Raw genomic sequence first — 17,484 nt, 5'->3', positions numbered from 1 at the left:
ATAGTGTGTAGTAATATATTTAATTGCCATATTTTTGGAGTTCAATTAGGATAGCCTTATGAATTTGTATACAATTATTGTGTAAAAATATCATCTTAAAAATAAGTTCCAGTAAAACCAGAGAAATTCTGAAGTAGACGTCAAATTTTCTGTTTTTGCACCGTATCAATTCTACTCATCATGCAAATCATCCAAAAAGCTTTACTTGGCAGAAACACTAATTAAATTATAAAAACACAATTATTGTAGTAGAAATAATCATGTTATCACAAACAAAAATAATGTAAAAAACTAGCAAGAAAAAGTAAGATAGCTATTGGGCCTTCCAACAAGCGTTATTGTTTTACGACCCTAGCTAGGCATATTGCATAGTTTCAAGTGTTGTCATCCTTGACATTAAGTACATAAATATCCCTCATGATATATTCATATGGTGGTTTAATTATATTCCTAGTGAAGTGTTCCATCTGTTCCTTTAATGTGAATTGGAACCTTATGTTGCCCTCTTTCATATCAATAATTACACCTATATTTCCTAGGAAGGGTCTTCCGGGTATAATGGGACAAGTAGGATTGCAAACAATATCAAGCACAATAAAATCTATAGGCATATAATTTTTGTTAGCAATAATAATCACATCATTAATTCTACCTAAGGTTTTCTTAATGGTAGAATCCCCAAGATGCATGTTAAGGGAACATTCTTCAATATTAGTGAGACCAAGCACATCACATAAAGCTTTAGGTATAGTTGAAACACTAGAACCAAGGTCATACAAAGCAGTGCATTCATATTTATTCATTTTAATTTTTATAGTAGGTTCCCACTCATCATGCAACTTTCTAGGGATATAAACTTCAAGCTCAAGTTTCTCATGATAAGCTTTTACCATAGCTTCTCTTATATGTTGAGTAAAAGCTTTATTTTGTTCATAAGCATTGGATGAGCTAATAATTGATTGTAGATACTAAAGAGAAATTATCATAATTGAAGTCCTTGTTATCCAAGGTCGTGGGTACATCACTAGTTAAAGTTTTGACCTCTCCAAACCCACTTTTTTCAATTTTATCATTAAAATCATCACCCTACAACAAACGGGGTGCTCATTAACTAAAGTTGACTCGTCTCCAATCCCTTTATCATTAGTATTCATATAAGTAAACTAAGGTTCAATAGTAAAAACCAAGTGGAAGAGCCTTTTCTAGGAATTCTCGTTTTGCTCTCAACTTAGTGGTCCTTTCCTTACTCTCATTTGTTGAAACTTGGATAGATTTAATAGTGTCATTATAATAATGCTTAGGAGGCAAACTTTTACTTTTAAGAGTCTCTACATCAAGAGCAATCCTATCCACATTCTCAACCAAAGTATCAAAAATATGCAATTTTCCTCTACCATAGTGTTGAAAACTTTTTGAGAATTAATGAATTCCTTAATTGTGTTCTCAAGATAACAGGGTATCCTATCATAATCTGTAGAAGAATTTCCATAGGGATTACCATCAGAATTTCCATTGTTGTTGGAAGAATTACAAGGATACGGCCTAGGATTGTAATTACCTCTATAAGCATGGATATTAAAATCATTTCAAGAGCCAAGGTTTACATCAATAGCATCATTATTTCACTCAATCAAAGTAGACAACAGAATATGATTAGGATCAACATGAGAATTTTTATTAGCAACCAAATTCATAGGAGCATCCACTTTGTCAGTCAAAGTAGCGATTTCTTCCATAGAATTTACCTTCTTACCGGTTGGAGCTCGTTTGATATGCCACTGAGAATAATTGACCATGACCTTGTCCAGAAGTTTAGTGGCCTCTCATAGGGTCACATCCATGAAGTTACCACCTACGGAAGAATCTAGAAGATTTCTAGATGCAGAGTTTAGTCCCGCATACAAATTTTGAATAATCATCCATAAGTCTAAGCCATGCATAGGACAATTTCTTATCATCAATTTCATCCTCTTGCAAGCTTGATCAACATGTTCATGTTCTTGTTGTCTAAAATTCATTATTCGATTTCTAAGGGACATGATTTTAGCAGGAGGAAAATACTTAGGAATAGAAGCATCTTTACACTTATCCCATGTTCCAATACTATTAGATGGCAAAGAAGAAAACTAAGCTTTTACTTTATCTCTAAGAAAAAACGGAAATAATTTTAATTTCATTATATTATTGTCTAGGTCCTTTTTGTTTTGAATATCACAAAGTCCCACAAAAGTATTGAGATGTGAAGCGACATCCTCATTAGGACTTCCCGAAAATAGATCTTTCATGACAAGATTAAGCAAAAGCATTAATATCAAAAGCGTCCGCACTACTGGCGGATGGTATAGGTGTACTAATAAAATCATTATTATTGTTATTGAAAAGTCACACAACTTAGTAGTATCTTGACACATGGTGACCGAGCAAGCACGATGACAAGAATAATAAGAAAACTAGAGAGCAAAGACGCAATTTAGTGAGAAGCTAAGCGAGCAAAGGTAAATATTTTTTTATTTTTATTTTTTATGAGACAAACTAAATGTACCAGCAAATAAGAAGAGGAACAATTAAATTAAATTTTGTGTGGAGTTACTTGATAGTTGGTGATGATATTCCCTGGCAACGGTGCAAGAAATACTTCGTGATACTTGTGATCTGCATTGGGTTTTCCGTGAAGAGGGACAGGTTATCGCAGAACAATGTGGGTAAGTATTTCCACAGTTATGCAACCAAGGTTTATCTAACCAATATGAATATCAACCACAACCGTCTTCAGTGGCTGCCCACAAAAGAACTAACAGCTTGCACCCAATGCAAGCAAGAGGGTTGTCAATCCCCTTGGTTTCATTATTTGCAAGCGAATGAGGTGTGTAGATAATTGTAAATTGCAAAAAAATAGAAACAAATAAATGACAACAACGTATTGGAGGTTTTAGCAATATATTGTAAATAGCCCCGGGGACCATAGAATTCCCTAGTGGTATCTCTCATGAAAATAAGTATACGGTAGGTGCACAAATTACTGTTGGGCAATTGATAGAATAGTGGATAGTTATGTGATTTTCATGGCAATGATCATGTAAATATAGGCATCACATCCATAAACCAATAGGCTGACTCCTTCCTGCACCTATTACTATTACTTCACTTCAATAGCGCTTCTATGCTTGCCTCACTATGTATTAGGTTCATGAAAAACAAAGTAGTGCTTGGAGTAAGATGACATGATGTAGACAAAGTAAACTCAACCAATATGAATACACCCCATCATTTTACTCTTAGTAGTAGCAACATAAATACGCATCATGCCCCCTTCTGTCATAGGGATATAGAAATTTGCAGGTTGAACCTACTACAACACACCTCTCTCACCTAAGAAATATCAATCTAGTCGGGCAAACTATTTCAATAGATCGGAGAGAATTATGAATCTATAAAATTATGGACATAGGAATCATATATAATTTCAGAGGAGACTCAAATATTTATCATGAATAAATTTAACATAAACCCACAATTCATCGGATCCCAACAAACGCATAGTACAAAAGAGTTACACCATATGGATCAAAGCGAAGATGCGATGATTGTATTGAAGATCAAAGGAGATAGAGATTGCCATCTCAGTACTACCATGGTGTCACATCCCTGATCCCCATTAGGGTTTAGCAAGTTTGAGCTCATTTTTTCTTCCATTTCATCTTAAGAATTTGAATTGCACTCAAGGAAGGAAATGAAATCAAAGCAAAACCTCAACAAACTCAATATTCAAAAGAAAACCAAAGTAGTGCCAAATCAATCAACCCAAAATGTCCTTCATAAAAGTTCAATATTTCAGATAACTGTTGAAAACAAGATATCAGAGATGAAACGTATTTTCAAAATGCTTTTTGCATTTTATTTTAAAGTTAAAATCTACTGAAATCAATTATATATTTGATTTCAAATATTTCAAAGTTTCCAAAAATGTTGAAAGCTTTATATGTGGTTGGGAATATTCCAACTAACACTCGAGTATCATTCAAACTATTTTAGGGATAGTTTGGAGCCAAAAATAAAACAAAAAAAAAGTCAGTAATTAAATAATAGAAACAGAAATGAAAGAAAGAAGAAAAAAACATATCTAACGCTTACCTGAGGCCCAGCCCACCTCGTCGCCTGTCGTCTTCCTTGTGCCAGTCGGCACCAGGAGGTGGCCGCCGCTCCCTCCGGCGTGGCCACACACCTGCGTGCCTGCCTGGCCGCCGCATCACGCTGGCGTGAAGGGGATAAGCTCCCCGAAGGCCTCCCCGTGCTCATCCCCTCGCCATTCGCCCCCAGCTCCTCCCCCTTCTCGGCCGCCATTAGAGCCCGAGCTGAGATCGAGCTCGCCGTTGCTCCAGCCCTTCTCCCTCTCACCTGAGCTGCCCATTAGCTCCGCCTTGGTCCCCTGAAGCTCTCCAACCAATCGCTCGACGCCGAGAACCCCTGAGACGCCGTGACGCCATCATCTTCAACCTCGGATCCCCGAAGTTCTCCGCCGTCGTTCTTCCTCCTCAGACCATCCCCGAGCCTGTTCTCGCTGCCTCTGCACTCCCTGTGAGCTCAGGGTTCTTTCCCCCTCGTTTCCCCCTTCGATTCCGAGCTCTAGGCCCGGATTCCACCGGAGCCCGACGAGATCCGCTGCGGGACGTCGTCGCCGGTAGCCCTCCGGTGATCGGCTGGTCCATCTGAGGCCACCAATGGCTTCAATGCGTTGCGTAGGTGCTGTAGGAGCCTAGCCCCGCGCGTGTTGAGCCCCGTAGCAGTGACCCCGATGATGCCCGAGCTCCGGCCACCGCCGAGCTCGTCACCGACATCATCTCCGGCCATTTCACCCCCTGCTGCGTGCAAAAATGGAACCGCGGGTGAAGTGTCATTCTTTTGGTGCCCTCCGCGTGAAGTTTGGTCGCCGGAATTGAAATCCCGAGCCCCTCCGCCGTCTCTCTGGTCGCCGGAGGCTCATCGCCGGTGAGATCCACCTCGCCGCCGGTCGATCTGACTCCCTTGACTCACTGGCAAGTGGGGCCAGCCCCAGGCTAATTAGGATTAGAAAAATAAAAAGAAAGATTATTTTAAAACCTAATCAGACACTGACATGTGGGTCCAACCGTGTTAATTAGCTAATTAAGTTAAACTTAAACTAAAAACAGGCCAAAGTCACTGACCAGTGGGTCCCACTGGTCAGGTTTGACTTTCAACGGCCAAATTGACCCGCTGATGTCATGCTGATGCAATAAAACCTTTTCTGTTTAAAAATAATTCGAGAATAAGTTCAAAACTTTGGAAATTCATAGAAAATTGAATATAACTCCAAATTTGACAAATAATATATGTAAAATGATCAGAAAAATTCAAGGAATCCAATGGTGTTATTTTCATGCATGAAAAACAAAGTTATGAAACAGCATCAGGTCAAATCAATTAAAAGAATTTGATAAATTTATAATTCAAATGATATTTGAATTATGTTTTCAAATCAAGATCACCCAAAAGGTTCTTTTAGTCATCTAAAACCATGCTACATTGCATTTCATGCATCATTTTGTTGCATATGTTTGATATTGATTGATTGTTGTTATTCCGGTAGGCCCCGCCCCTCCGGATACGACTGATTATCCGACTGACGGATATCACCCCTCTGCTGAGCAACAAGGCAAGCAACCATTTTGATCATCCCGATAAATCCCATGTTCTCGCTCCTGCTCTTATTATTGCATTAGGTCAAAATGCTTTCAATGCTTTACCACGTTAGTTGAACCAACTTCCTTTGCATGACCTGTCCTTGTCATAGTAAATAGCTGAACCTTGCAACCTAGCATACCTGGTAGTTGCTTGAGCCACGATGTGCCTTATCCTGCTATGCATGCTATGCTTAGAGTTATGTATGGTCTGTCATCTGGGTGATGAACATGCTCGTGAGAATGTGTTCAGTTAGTAAAGGTTGTGTGTTGAACCCGATTTGGTAAAGGTACCGGTGAAAGGCTATGTAGGAGTACATGGCGGGTTGTTTCATTGGAACCGTCCTTAGGAACTGAGTTCCGTGTATGTAAACCAAGACAAGATACTACCACATGCTGGGCCCTGAAATATGACCCCGCTCGACTTATTAGCCGCTTAGTACTCGGTCCAGGAGTTGCAAGTAGTTTCTGGTGTTTATAGTCATGCTGGAGGCCGTGCATGGTGCTGACCTTAGAGGTGGGCTATGATGCGGTAGGCAGTGGCACGGTGTACCAAGTGGCACCCGGACGGTGGGCTTGGGAACCCTGCGCACATCGTTTGGGGCCGTGGCGGAAACCTCGGCCAGACTTCCGTGCGGGTTACCCTCAGATAGGCGATAAACCTGGACTAAGTATTAGTGTGGTTAACGGTCGTGGCCGACTCCCTCGCTGGGCTTCCGCTTGAAGGTTGCCGAGGTGCATGACGTGCACATGGCGATAAGTGGCAAGAGCATGTGTGAAGAAGTACACCCCTGCAGGGTTATGATGTATTCGAATATCCGTGTCCGCGGATATGGACCACATGGAAACATATGTTGTTCATAGATAACTATAATGGCTACTCATAAAATTGTCAACATAAGTGTGAGTGTCGTGGATGGCGTTTCCGTAGGGAGACGGAATGATTCCACGATGGAGTATTCTTGTGGTTTTAGTGGACTCGTGTGCGAGAAAATGTAGTTGTCAAAACTATTTAAAAATGCAAGTTGTCTAGCCAAGAGTCAAATGCTGGCTTTCTGCATGAAACCCCACAACTCCTTGTTGATACATTGCATGAGTAGATAGATTATCCTGAAGTCTTGCTGAGTATTCTTGTACTCATGTTTGCTTAATAAATTGTTGGAGAGGTTGTTAATGACCCTAATGGATGGTTCTACCTAGACGTTGACGACGACGAGTAGCCGGTGTCCCAGCTACGATCTCGCCCTAGGTTGGGTCTGTAGATAGTCAGGCCATGTGCCTTTATCTTTCCATCTGTCTATACTCAGACAATTTTAATCTTCCGCTGGCTTGTAAGACTTGTGTGTATGACTTGTGATGATGGATCGTGAGACCCCTAGATGTGGAATATTATGTGTGAGGCTCTTCCGAGCCTGCTAAATAAAGTTTGTATGTTTATGGTTATGTTGTGATGCCATCGATGTATCTATACATATCGGTATGCCATGCGTACATGTGTTGTACTTGATACGTATGGGGTTCGAATACCTAGTCGTATGCCTTAGTAGCACTCCTTACGGGGAAATGCCCCTTTGTGATTCCATCGAGCCATGGTAGTTTGCTACTGCTCCGGACACATTGGTTGACCGGCATGTGTCCTTAGCTATTGTGTTTGTCCCTTTGGGAAATGTCACACGTATGTAATGGAGTCCATGTAGCTTGCTACGACTCATCTACATTCGTTGATGACCGACACCTGCTTTGATGGGTCATGTATGCCTGTCCCTGTACGGAACTACCGCTTGAGTTTATGACTAGACATGTCGATCCGGGTTCTTTGACATTGGATTGCTAGCAACACAATTGCATATGTGAGTCAAAAGGCGCAAACGGTCCCGGCTAAGGTAAGGCTGCAGCCATGGGGATAACCATGTGTGAGACCGCAAAGAGATGCGATGTGTTACAGGCCGGATTCCTATGGCTTAGGATCGGGGTCCCGACACATGGACCCATATGTGTGTGATGAACTACTCACACATCATAACGAGGGCAGCAAGGTTGATGTAGAAGCTCTCCGTGATCGACCCCCCTCTAAGAGGGTGTGGGAACAGAGCTCTAGATGGCCTTCCATCGAAACAGAGACTTGCGCTGGCGTGAAAAGTGTTTCGGGACCTCCCTCGATGTGTTTAGGGTAGAAGAGAATTTATAGGCCAGAGAACGAGGTTGGGAGAGCCTCGAGGGGGGCACAAGCCATCAGGGAATGCCCCCCATGCCTCGCCCTATTGGCTTGTGGGGCCCTCTGGCACCTCCTGGCCTCCTTCCCATGCTCCACGGTCTTGTTTTGGTCCAAAAATATCACAAAAAGGTTTAGGTCAATTGGGTCTTGTTTGGTACTCGAACCTGAAAAGTGAAAAAACATGCAGAAAACATGAACTTGCACTGGGCACTGGGTCAATAGGTTGGTGCTAAAAAATATTATAAATTGGTAGATAAGTTCATAGAAAGTGTTCCAAAATGATAACAACATAGCATGGAATACTCAAAAGTAATAGATGCGTTGGAGACGTATCAACAAGCCAACAGGGCAGGGCCTACGGGCCACCACAATGGCTTGTGCCCACCCCTTAAGTCGGTTGGAGATCTCCTTTGGCCACGTGAAAGATATTTTCGCGATAAAAATCTCCTCAAAATTTCAGCCCGATCGGAGTTACGGATCTTTCGATATTTAAGAAATGGTGAAGGGCCAAAAAACAGTCGTGAAAATAGGAGAAAAATAGAGAGGGAGATAAAATCTCAGAGGGGCTCGTTCCCTCCAGGATCCATGGCGGACATATATCAGAGTAGAATCCCTCCTCCCACCTAGGGAGGAGGCCAAGGAAGAAGAATAAGGAGGGGGGCTCTCTGCCCCCTCTCTCCCAGTGGCGCTGGAGGGCCACTGGGGCAACCATCGTAACAGCGATCTACACCAACAACTTTGCCACCATCATCACCACTACCATCATCATCCCTCATCTATCTATAGTGATCCACTCTCCCGCATCCCGTTGTACCCACTACTTGAACATGGTGCCTACTGCTATATATTATTACCCTATTGTGCGTGGCTATCCTATGATGTTTGAGCAGTTCCTTTTTGTCCTATGGGTTGATTGATGATCTTTCTTGATTTGAGTTGCGTGGTTTATACTCCTGTTGTCCTAAGGTGCTTTCTGTGAGGAGCACACGTGAAATATTCATGCTGGAGGGTTTGCAATATGTGCATGATTCACTTATAGTGAGTGGCTAGAGTGACAGAACCTTACACCCGGGTAAGGAAGTTGTTTGCCTATGAGAGTAAAGGGGACTTGATGTTTAATGCTATGGTTGGGTTTTACCTTAATGATCTTTAGTGGTTGCGGATGCTTGCTAGAGTTCCAATCATAAGTGCATATGATCCAAGTACAGAAAGTATGTTAGATTATGCCTCCCCCTCATATAAACTTCAGTAAAGATTACCGGTCTAGTTATCAATTGCCTAGGACAATATCGCTATATTTAATTTATTGTTATTTTATTAAAACAACACCTAAGTTTTATTACAATATTCTTTAATACCTTGCAAACCTATCTATTACACCTACTAAGTACTTCTAGTTTCTTTCCTGCAAAGTAGTTTCATACTTGTTCTAGGTAAAGTAAGCGTTAACGTTCGTAGAGTTGTATCAGTGGTCGATATCACTTGAGAGAATATTAATTCTACCTTCAGCTCCTCGTTCGGTTCGACACTCTTACTTATCGAAAAAGGCTACAAACGATCCCCTATACTTTTGGGTTATCAAGACCTTTTTCTGTCCACCGTTGCGAGGGAACAATAGTGTAGTGTTTCATATTATTGTGTGTGCTTGTTTGCTTTGTTGCTAAGTAATTCTTATTTTCTCTTATTAGTTGCGTTGTATCTTTTGTTATGGATAAGGAACACGAAATACCAAAAAAATAATTGTACTTGCTACTCATGGAGATGGGGAACCTCCTAAAACCCTTGATGATGGTGATGTGCAACACAACAATTATTGCTTTGATAGTCCTGAGAAATCGTGATTCAACTTGATAATGGGAGACACATTGGATCAACATGAGTACTTTAGGGATTATCGCTTGAATCAAAAAAGGAAACACTTTGGGATCAAATTAAAATTTTGCGCTGGTATGCTTGGGATTTATGCGTGAGAAGTGATTATTCTTGTTGGTCTAAGAGTTAGGGTCTACACCTTCCCATTCAATGTGAATGGTATATATGATTACTATGATGTGAAACAAATAGAAGAATTTATTGCTTTTAAGGGTGCAAATGAAATTGCTTCTTTGATTGAAAAGTATGATGACATTCCTTACAAATATGAAATTTTTGCCATACTTAATTATTGCTATGAGAATTATGAATATAATGCTGGTATTAATGAATTTATTGAAAGAATGAGTGATGTGTTGGAAGAGACTAATATTTTGCAGGAATCTATGGAAGAGGAAATTGTTGAGTGAGCTCATTATATGAAAAAGATGAGGAGGAGATCGAAGAACAAAAGGAGGAAGAGCGGATTAGCTACCCCGCCCACCTTCTAATGAGAGTAACTCTTCAACTCATACATTGTTTAAAGTCCCTTCGTGCTTACCGAAGGATGAATGCTATGATCCCTTGGATTTGTTGGAAATATCCCTTTTTGATGAACTTGATGTTTGCTCTACTTGTCGCAGTGATGCCAATATGAATTATGATTATGGATATTAACTTGATGTAGTTCCTTATGTTAAGCGTGAAATTTTGGCTATTGCACCCATACACGATAGTCCTATTATCTTTTTGAATTCTCCCAACTACACCATATCGGAGAAGTTTGCACTTATTAAGAATTATGTTGATAGGTTGCATTTTACCACTACACATGATGATTTTGAAGGATATAATATGCATGTGCTTGCTGCTCCTACTTGCAATTATTTTGAGAGATGAACCCAATCTTCACCTTTCTATGTTTCCAATACGATAAAATTGCAAGAAACTACTTGTGCTGTGTATTGGCTTTTACTTTGTGTGAATGAATTGTTCTTTTATGATATGTGAACGTATAGGAAGAGAGTTAGACCTTGTTTTCATACGATATATATCACTTTGTGCTCACTACTAAATTACAAATCATTGTTAATTAAAATTGGCTTTGATATACCTTGGGATCCGCATGGATCAATTACTTGAGCACTACTCCCTCCGTCTCAGTTTACAAGTCCGGCACATGTACCTAGGTCGTCAATTTGTTCAACTTAATGAGAGGCATACATTACAAAAAATATATCATTAGAAACTTTAGATGTTCTATTTTCTAATGATATAATCTTTGTGTTAAACAATATATTTTATATAACTCAAATTGACGACCTAGATACACGTGCATGCCTTCTAAACTCTGACGGGGGGAGTATATGCCTAGCTTAACGTATTTAAAGAATGCGCTGCCAGGGAGACAACTCCGAAGTTTTAGAGTGTCATTTTTTGTGTGATTTAAAATTAATTAAAAACACAAAAATAAAGTGGGGATCCTAAAACGTTTTCAAAAACAAAAGTGAAAGTGAGAAGGACGAGCACCGTTGAAGTGGGGAATAGCCTTGAACTTTGTTCATGCCCATGGAAGTTTTATGAATCTCGATTACATCAAATTTTCAACAAATTTTTTTCCCTTGTACAAATCAATTGTTTTATAAAAATAATGTACCAAGATTTACATTTAGGATGTTTGGATTGCTTGCTTGATACTTGTTGTGCAAAAGCAGAAACTTTGGCTATAGTGTTTGATTTTTATTATTTTAGTGGAATGGAAAACAAATCTGAATTTTTTTTATAAATAATGTTGTAAAAATAGTTTACCACATCCTAAATTTGTAGAATTTTCGAAGTTATGTAAGTATAAGTTTCATCTGCATCTTTCCAGGGTGACCAGTTTTTCATAGATTGTTGCTATAGTTGCTTTGCGTGCTTATGTATTGAATTCATGTGGAACCCCATTGACTTGGCAGTCATAGAATTGTGATATGATACAATGGTTAATGTTATAATATAATTATACAACAATGATATGCCAGTACATGATGAGATTTGATGTTATATGAACTAACCTCTCTAATAAAAGTTATATCAAGTTTTGTGTTGATGAAGTGTTCGAAGATCGAGGAGGTATTGATATGGGAAGAATAAGGAGAGGCAAGATCCAATTATTAGGGATTCCCAAGTCACCCCAAGTAATTATTAAAGGAGGCCCAAGCATCTAAGCTTGGCGATGCCCCGAAAGGCATCCCATCTTTCTTCTTCAACAATTATAGGCATGTCCCGGTTGTTGTTTTGTTGGCATGATATGCGTAAATTCTTGGAGCATCATGTGACTTTTATTTTCCTTTTAGGAATGCACGATGAAAGTATGGGAAGTCCATGGTTGATTTATAGAATGCTCTTTGCACTTCACTTATATCTTTTGAGCATGGATTTATAGAATGCTTCATGTGCTACACTTATATCATTTGAAGTTGGATGTGTCTTTCTCTACATATAGAAAACCCTTATTTGTAGAATGATCTTTTGCTTCACTTATATGTATGTGACATCCTCAGCTGTTGCTACTGTAAACCTATGCAGAGGATGCCACGATACCGTGTTTTCCTATCGTTAATCTCGCGTTAGTTCAAAACGGTTCGAATTTAGATTTAAAATTTAAGTCAAGCGATAAAAAAATTCGAATGTCGGAATAATAATGTTCGGATGTGTCGGATATTATCTAGGAGAATTACCCTTTAGGAATTATTAATTTTAAGAGGGTATATTGCGCAAAATAAAATAAAACTAAAATATAAATTAAAAAGAAATAAAAATTAAAAAAACATGGGCCAACTGGGCCAAAATGGCCTAGCGAGCCCACCTAAGTTGGGGAGGTATAAACCCCCCTCGCTCTAATCCCAAACCCTAGCGCGAGCACTCCCCATTTCCCCCACTCCCCCCCGCCAGACCCGTGGCCTTGTCACCCCACCAACTCCCCTCGCCACCTACCGCCCCCGTCGCCTCACACCCTCTCCCTCGCTCTCCTACCTCAAGCGCCCCACCAACCCATCCCCACAAGGGAATTCATCTCTCCTCGTCAGCCCCCTCGTCACCGAGCCCCCACTATGAGCGCCCACTCCTCTCTCGCGCTCGCTCGCCTCTCCCTGGGCTTCCCCTTGTCGGTTCCTCTCCCCCGTCTCCCGCATATCACCGGCTCCCCCTCCAACCACCACCGGCCGGCCCTGGCGCCCGCCCCCCACCTCACCTCGCCGCCGTTGGGCGCCGCCCCACCGGATCCACCCGGACCGAACCCTCCCAGCGCCTCCATCACGCTCGGCTCTGTCGCCCCGTCGTACGCGGGCCACCCCCGCACCGGCCTGGGGCACCCCCGGCCACAGCGCCTCCCCACGCCGGCCTTCCTCGATCGGGCCGCCACGCCGCCTCAGCACCGGATCCACTGCGCCGCCCCGCGTTGCCGTGACGACCGCCGCCTCCACGTCGCCCCGCATAGCCACCAACCGCCGCGTCACCGGTGTTGACGTCGTCCCGCACCGGATCCGACGCCCGTGCGCCTCCTCCTCGCCGCACCCGCCGGTATCCTCCTCCTCAACCTCCTCCCCGCCGGTCTACCTCTACACCGAGCCTCTGCTTCCCCGTCAATGGTGGTGAGGCACCGCGGCCCCGGGCCCCTCTCCTCTTTCTCCATTGATCCGAGCCCCCCACCCTTTGATTTGTGCATGATGAATGTAAAGAACAACAAAAAGAAGAAGAAAAAGAAATCTATGTATAATCGTATGTATGTATACATGGATATATATATATGTGTGTGTACGTATATGTGAAGGTGTATGTATGTGCGAGGATATGTATGTAAGAACTTAAATATGTGTGTATGTATGTTACAATGGATGTACTCCCTCCGTTTCTTTTTAGTCCGCATATAAGATTTGGTCAAAGTCAAACTTCATAAACTTTGACTAAATTTATAGAATAAAATATCAACATTTATAATATTGAATCAATATTAGTAGATGCACAATAATATTAATTTTCACCGGGAGGGTATCAACATTTGCAAGGACTAGCTTCCTCATGTGCGACACCTTGTAGTGTTGGACTCCCTTCCTCATGTGGGGCACCTTCAAAACTAATGCGGGGTCCACGCCCTAAAGACAAGAATTAAAATAAATAGAAATAGTTTTATAATTAATGAATATTTATAGTTTAACTAATTGGACTAATCAGTTTTTTAAACAGTAAATGCTGTTTTGGAATATTTAGGATTTTATATAATAATAAAATAAATAAATAGATAAATAGATATATTATTTAATTAATTAGTTAACTAATTAATATATAATTAAGATAATCTGTTAATTAGGATAATTAAATTATCCTATTAGAGTATGACACATGGGTCTCCCATTTAGTTAATCTGATTAATTAGTATTTAACCTTAATTAATAAATTGTGTCTATGACACACAGGACCCACTGGTCAGTTTGACCAGTCAACTACTGATGTCAGCATGACATCATGCTGATGTCATAATAGCAATTAATTGAACTTATTAAATCTGTTTTTAATTCCTAAATATTAATAAAATTTTAAAAACTAATATAAAATAAATTGCAAGTCAGTTCAAATAATTTTCAACATGAAAGTTGATCTGCAGAACGAGACGAACGAGGATACGCGGTCCATTCGTGTGCCACGCGTCCCTAGCATAGCAAACATGGAACTTTTCATCGTGTTCAGTTTGACCGGTAGTAGCGAGAGACCCAGGAAATATCATGTGATATTCTCCCGACACATCTACGATGGATGTTACTGCGTTAGCTCATGCCTAGCATGCATATTGCCATGTCATGCTTAGTGTTGCACCTGTTGTTGTTATTTATTGTTTCTCCCCCTCTTCTTACCCGTAGACCGCGAGACCGATGCTGGTGTCGGGTACATCTCCGACCCTGCCGACCAGCCCTTTGCCACAGAGCAACAAGGCAAGCAAACCCCCCTTGATCATTCCTATATCGCTTATGTCTTTCTTCCTCCTGCTTGCTTCAGAATTTTGTTACTGTTGTAGTTAGCTCCTATATCTGATGTATAGCCTATTTTTTATGAACTGCTACTTTCAGTACTATACTTTTAAAGTATTTAGTATAGGTGGAGTAGTCATCCCCCCTGACCCCATAGTCCAGTTGCCCCGCTTTGTTTTCGAGTCTCGATCCCTGATCGACGAGCCATACCCGGCACAACACTTACACCCCTAGTTGTGCAATGCTACAAAGATACTATCGGGTACCGAGGGTGAAACCTCGCAAAGTACTCCTGATGATATCTCCGTAGTACAGCTAGTCGGTCGTGGTTATCGAGGGTGATTCCTCTTTCACCATTCCCGGCGATGCCTCTCTCGTGCAACCCCTCAAGTGTGGGAAGCTCGAGGGTGATTCATCTAGTTCCACCTTGATGGATACATCATTCGAAATCCAACGAGGGTGTTACCTCGGATTCCCCCCGATGTTCCAACCACACAGTTACTTGACCATCTTACTAGGATCTTTGATGAATAGATGTTAGGCGGGTGGATTCTCGCGTGTTTGTGTCGATGACATAATTAAAATGATAATGGATTTCAGTATTTGATCTGGGTTGGTCGGAAGGCATTATTACGCACTAACCGTCTGCATGGGAAGAATTATGGGTACTCGACGTCGCGGTATCAGCAGAAGCTCTTCATACGGCAGCGATGGAGCGGCGCGCGCCCGAGTGGTCCCCAGATGCATCGCTCTTGTATTTAGGGGTGCTAGGACTGACATCGGCCGCCCACACATCGTGCAGGAGCGCAGAGGGCAAGTGGACCCACGAACCCTCTGTACTTAGGAGTTAGACCGGCAGGCTGGCCTCTGTGTTGAGCTTAGGTGGGGCTGCGACGTGTCGATATTCCGAGGCCGGGCAGGAGACAGAAAAGTGTGTCCGACCCGAGTGTTATCGAATGCGTCGGGGAATATGTGGTGCACCCTGATACGTCTCAAACGTATCTATAATTTTTGATGGTTTCACGCTGTTATCTTGTCAACTTTGAATGTTTTGTTTACCTTTTATATCTTTTTTGGGACTAACTTATTAACTCAGTGCCAAGTGCCAGTTCCTGTTTTTTGTTTGTTTTTGACTCTTTTCATATCTGATTTTGGAACGGAGTCCACACAGAATAAAATCCCCCAAATGATTTTTTCTAGGACGGAAGAAGATCGGGAGGCTTGAGGGCAAAGCAAGTGGGCCCACAGGGAGCCCACAAGCCCTGTTGCCGCGACCAGGGGGAGGCCGCGGCAACCAAGCTTGGGGCCTCCCTGGCGCTCCCCTGCCCTAGGTATTTGGCCTATAAATTCCGTAAAAATCCAGAAAAAATCAGGGCGTCCACGAAAACAATTTTCCGCCGCCGCAAGCTTCCGTTTCCGCGAGATCTCATCTGGAGACCCTTCCCGGTGCCCCGTCGGAGGGGACTTTGGAGTTGGAGGGCTTCTTCATCAACATCATCGCCCCTCCAATGACTCGTGAGTAGTTCACTTCAGACCTACGGGTCCGTAGTTAGTAGCTAGATGGCTTCTTCTCTCTCTTGGATCTTCAATACAAAGTTCTACATGATATTCATGGAGATCTATCCGATGTAATCATCTTTGGCGGTGTGTTTGTCGAGATCCGATGAATTGTGGATTTGTGATCAGATTATCTATGATATATATTTGAGTCTTTGCTGATTTCTTATATGCATGATTTGATATCCTTGTAAGTCTGTCCGAGTCTTGGGTTTTGTTTGGCCAACTAGATCTATGATTCTTGCAATGGGAGAAGTGCTTGGTTTTGGGTTCATACCGTGTGGTGACCTTTCCCAGTGACAGTAGGGGCAGCAAGGCACACATCATGTTGTTGCCATCAAGGGTAACAAGATGGGATTTGTCGTAGATATGAGATTGTCCATCTACATCATGTCATCTTCCTTAAGGCGTTACTATGTTCTTTTGGACTTAATACACTAGATGCATGCTGGATAGCGGTCGACGTGTGGAGTAATAGTAGTAGATGCAGAAAGTATCGGTCTACTTGTTTTGGACGTGATGCCTATAGATATAGTCATTGCCATAGATAACGTCACGACTTTGCGCGGTTCTATCAATTGCTCGACAGTAATTCGTTCACCCACCGTCTACTTGCTTTCATGAGAGAAGCCACTAGTGAACACTACGGCCCCTGGGTCTATTCACAGCTATCGTTTCCACCTTTGCTTTTACTTTGCTTTGTTACTTTGTTGCTTTCAGTTCTCACTTGGCAAACAATCTATAAGGGATTGACAACCCCTTCATAGTGTTGGGAGCAAGCCCTTTGTGTTTGTGCAGGTTCTCAAAACTGAGGGAAATACTTACTGTCGCTGTGCTACATCACATTTTCCACTTCGAGGGAACACCAACGCAAGGCTCCAAGGCCAAGGGGGAATACTTTGCATATTTTCCTAGGAAGTCCCTAAAGGTGTAGCCGTAGCAGAAGGATTCCTGGTGCCGTTGCTGAGGAGAATCAAGACAAGAATAGTCTCCCATCAGCACGCTTGTTTCTGGCGCCGTTGGAAGGTCTTTTGTTGCAGTAGCAGAAGTAATTGCTGACGCCGTTGCCGGGGAAGGAGAGATCTATCCAAGTAGGTCTCACAAACTCATCTCTTGCATTTACTTTTTTTCCAGTTGCCTCTCGTTTTCCTCTCCCCCA

The sequence above is a fragment of the Hordeum vulgare genome, chromosome 4H (assembly GCF_904849725.1).
Source record: "Hordeum vulgare subsp. vulgare chromosome 4H, MorexV3_pseudomolecules_assembly, whole genome shotgun sequence".
Classification (NCBI taxonomy): Eukaryota; Viridiplantae; Streptophyta; class Magnoliopsida; order Poales; family Poaceae; genus Hordeum; species Hordeum vulgare.
Note: the sequence above shows the minus strand (reverse complement) of the source record.